This window comes from Hakea prostrata, chromosome 9 (assembly GCF_041222555.1).
Source record: "Hakea prostrata isolate BN-2017 chromosome 9, UWA_Hpros_2, whole genome shotgun sequence".
In the NCBI taxonomy this organism is placed as follows: domain Eukaryota; kingdom Viridiplantae; phylum Streptophyta; class Magnoliopsida; order Proteales; family Proteaceae; genus Hakea; species Hakea prostrata.
This window is the reverse complement of record NC_142608.1, coordinates 18,477,614-18,482,673: the sequence shown is the minus strand read 5'-3', so window position 1 is coordinate 18,482,673 and position 5,060 is coordinate 18,477,614.

Sequence of the window (5,060 nt, the reverse complement as noted above, 5' to 3'; positions counted from 1 at the left end):
GAGTGGAATGAAGAGTCAACCCACGGGAAGATGAAGACAAGAATCAATGATAAACTAAGTGTCTTGATGAGATACCCCACACAACCAAGGAGCGCGGGAAGCTCTCCCCACGTCCCGGTGAGAAAAATGATTGCAAAAGGCTCAAGGCCAGGTCATATAAATAGAAAAGGAATATTCCATGGAATCAAACGGCAGACCGAGACATTGGCGATGGTCCTGGTCGATGGTATCGACCAAAATGTTCTCAGAGAAAACTCAGGTTTAGAACAGCAACTCAAGTAGGGATTTGAAAGGCATACAAGGTCAAATTGAGTGAGGTTCCCACAATCAATCAAGAAGTCTAGTGGGAATACGGATCGCACGGAGGCATTGGTACATCAACCAAAACCTCCGAGGAGACTCCAAACACCGACAATGCATAAGCAAGGGACAGCAATGTCCAGGGCCGGCCCGAATCATGATCATCAACGAATGGTCCAAAATCCACGCGGGCCCGGACCGAATACAATAGGGATCCGGGTCAGGGTCAAGGTTAGAATAGGGCTGGATATTATATATAGGGTACCTAGCCATGCAACTCTAGACTCTACCTAGGTATGTCATCCAGTAGTTATGATAGTGCTGGAGAGATCAGCAGGCATGTGTCCCATACCACAACCTTCTGATATCTCAAGCCAAGATATCCCAATGGAATACCATTTCCATCAGAACCACAATACATCAACCATCATCATACTACATTCATAATTGACAAAGTATATGTAAAGACAGTGCAAACAGCAAGCTATTCATGGTTACAATAGTATAATAAATGAGAGAACAATGAAAGACATTGGACTAGCATGTTCAAGTCATTACATAAAGATAAGATTGTTTGTCCTTACCTGTAAATAAGTAGAATTCCTCTGGATTGCAAACCAGAAACAATTATAAGACTTTTATTGGAAACAGAGGACACCTATAAATAGGGTTACAATAATATGTAAGTCAAATGAATCAAATCGAACAAAATCCAAAAGTTACAAGCTCACTGGGAACCAGCCGATTGCTTAGGCCGAGTGACTGCCACTAGTGACCGCCCCAAAAACTATGAGTTTCAATCTGAAACTCGATGCTTCGATCATCCATTTTCAATCCAATTTTTGGATGATCATAGTCCGAATTTCAAATCTAACACTCCCACAACCAAGGGAAATACGAAACCTAACAATTGACATTAATTTGGTTATCCATAATCCTCCCCTTGATTAGATCAGTCCTTTTCACGAAAGCAGGATTTTGTTTTCGGACCTAATCTCATCAAGATCATTAAAAAGGTAGGTATTGTAATAGAAAGATCATGAACAACCAAAGAGGAAAACTAATCTACTTTAATCATAGCTAATGGTAGAATATGAGTGAATAGGGAATCACTTACCTCAACTAGATCAGCTATAAAAAACGTAGAAGCTTCTAGAACACTAACAACACTTCAGATCACCTTCCAGCACGTCTCCACAGCCGCCTAACCACCAAAAACAACAATCCCGAATATAATATTCGTAAAATAGACGAGGGTTGCTATTTATAGAAGTCTGGGGCAAAATAGAGCAAAACCCCGCAACCAAGACCTGGCGGTCGCTTGGTCCAATCAACCGCCACTAGCAACCGCCCCTTAGTATATTGTTATACATGGGTGCTTTGCTCAGGGGGTTGAAGTCCAAGTACAACCTAACCCTAATGAACACATGGGGGAGGTCTTACCTTCAATCCGGACATCTCCAAACATCATTTGCCTTCCAAAAGTCCAACTACCAAGCAAGGTAGGCTCTTCAACAAGAGAATCCAGATCCATGGGATCAGGGTATGGATCATGGACTTCTATCCGGACACTCCACAAATTTACCCGACTAGGCCTTCGGGTTCTTGGACCTGCAATACGGATCCCGGGTTAGAAATACGGGGGTTGTTACAACAACAATCTTTATAGTCTCACCTAAGGTTTTTGGATGTGTTGCCTTTGTCCGGAACCACCATGTTCATGGAAAATTAGATCCTCGTGGGTTAAAGTGCATTTTCTTGGGTTATCCGCCTACACAGAAGGGGTATAAATGTTATCATCCTAGTTCTCATCATTTTTTAGTCTCTATGGATGTTGTGTTCTAGGAACAAATTCCTTATGTTTCCCCTACACTTCTTCAGGGGGAGAGTTTTAGTGAAGAGGTTCCAGTGTTGACTCCTCCTTTAAATATTTCTCCTGAGATTCCTGCAGATGATCCTCCTTTGGAAGATGGAATGATCGGACATGAACAGCTGGTGGATGATATACAGGGGGAGACTAGACCTCTAAAGACCTATAAAAAAAAAAAAAGCAACAAGTAACCCCTTCTGAACTAAGCCAGTCAAAAGCTTTAGTTCCTGGCCCTAAACAATTCGTTCCTCCAGGTGAGTTTGTCTTTGACCCTTCTTCTAATCCTACTTTGGACTTACCAATTGCATTAAGAAAGCAGCCTTGAACTTGCACCAAAAATCCTATTTCCAATTATGTTTCATATCAGTCTCTATCTTCAGAATTTCAAAGTTTTATTTCCTCTTTGTCCTCTACTTCTATTCCTAGCACTTGGCAGGAGGCATTATCTCACTCAAAATGGAAAGAAGCTATGGATGAGGAAATGCAAGCTCTGGAAAACGAAAAACAAAATGTGGGACTTGGTGACTTTGCCCATAGGAAAACAGACTGTTGGGTGCAAATGGGTGTTTGTGATCAAGTACAAGGTAGATGGGACTGTTGAAAGGTACAAGGCAAGATTGGTGGCCAAAAGTTTTCACTCAGACTTATGGCGTTGACTACCAGGAGATATTTGCCCCTGTTGCCAAGATGAACACAGTTCGTACCATTATTTCATGTGCAATTAATAAAAGGTGGAGTTTACAACAATTAGATGTGAAGAATGCCTTTTTGCATGGAGAACTCCAACAAGAGGTATATATGGATATACAACCTGGGTATTCTACTATATAGACTTATAGGAAAGTGTGCAAGTTAAAGAGGGCTTTATATGGGTTGAAGCAATCTCCAAGAGCGTGGTTTGGAAGGTTCCACAAGGCAATGATATCTAATGGCTATAAGCAGAGCAATGCAGACCACACTTTGTTTATTAAAAGAGATGGTTGCCACACTACTATACTTTTAGTATCTGCGAATGATATTGTAATCACAGGCAGTAGTGAGGATGAGATTTTAGCATTGAAGACTTTTTTGGGAACTGAATTTGAGATAAAAATATGGGAAAACCAAGAATTTCCAGGTAGAGTGGCAATTCTACTAGCAGGTATTTCTATCCCGGAGGAAGAACATTGGATCTTCTTGAGGAAACCGGAATACTAGGATGTAAGCATGTTGAGACTCCAGAGCCTAACCACACTTGAAGGCAAAGGAAGGAGAATCGGTTGACAAGATAAGGTATCAAAAATTAGTGGGAAAGTTGATCTATCTATCTCACACTAGACCGACATCACATGCAGTTAGTCTTGTTAGCCGATATGCATGATCCCTATTCCTCACATTTGGATGCAGTATATCGGATCTTGAGATACTTGAAGACTACTCCAAGAAAATGAATTTCAATTTCAACTCATGGACATTTGAAGATTAAGGCATTTATAGATGCAGACTGGGCAGGATGTCCAGATGATAGGAGGTTTACCTCTGGGTATTGTGTATATGTGGGAGGTAGCCTTGTGACTTGGAGAAGCAAGAAACAACTTGTGGTTGCGCAGTCTAGTGCTGAAGTCAAGTTTAGGGCGATTGCTCAAGGCATTTTGAGGACATGGCTAAAAGGCTGCTTCAAGAGGTTGGGACAGATTTGGAGGTTCCTATACAGTTATACTTAGATAGTAAGTCATCAATCAGCATTGCTCATAACCCAATACAGCATGATAGGACTAAGCATGTGGAGATTGACAAACATTTCATCAAAGAGAAGGTTGAGGCTAGGCTTATCCATATCACCTTTGTTACTTCAAACAAGCAACGGGCTGATGTGCTCACAAAGAACTTGAGCATGAAGATATTCAATTACAGCATAAGCAAGTTAGGCATGATAAATATCTATGCTCAAACTTGAGGGGGAGTGTTGAAAACATGGACTGAGGTTTTTTAATTAGAATATGATTATGTTTCCTAATAAGTCTAGAGTTTTATTTTTATTTGTTTTATATTTCTTTTTCCTACTTAGTATGGACTTAACTAGGTTATAACTATAAATACCCTATTGGGGTCTTGTGAATAATATACTTTAGAGGAACAATTCTTCACATTACAACACATACATATAAAGGACATACCAAAAATTATAAGGTCATAAAGCTTTATATATAATAAACTCAAATTATGGGGGTTGATGTAAATTTTCATATAAAAATGAAAAGCCTTAAGATCATGGCAGTCATGTGATAGATGATTTCTTTATTAGTTTATGACTGCAAGTAGTGGATCTCATGGAAATCCTTCAAACCAAAAGGTAGTAACCAAATTCATGATAGAATTTGAGTTTGTAGACTTAGATAAAAGTGGCAAAGAGGCCGAATGACTATGGAACTTCTAAGAAGATATTCCAGGATGGGTTATTATGTAACTTGCACATTTGCATTGTATACATATGAGGTTATTTATGGCATTTATTATATCTAGTGGTTGATGTGAATATTTGGTCCATCAGATTGTTATGGACTGATTTTGTGGACAATCATCCGGTTTAAACCACTACGTTGTTCTCACCTTAACCACACCCATCCTAATGTGTTAGTTGCTTAAAAAAATACATTATTAGACTATGATGGGTTTGAGATGTGCAAGTTAAAGATTGCTCAGACTATGAGAGATGTGAGGACTAGTCTCTTAATGGTTAGTGCACTTCAAATCCGTTGAGTCCATCCATGTACAAAATATGTTGATGCTCCATTGCTAGTAACTTGACAATTATGAAAGTATATGTGCATACCTATAGACTGCTTTATAAAAGTTTTATCGATAAAGTGGTTTTGCAAAATTGTTTTATCTATTAGTAAAAACTTATTTA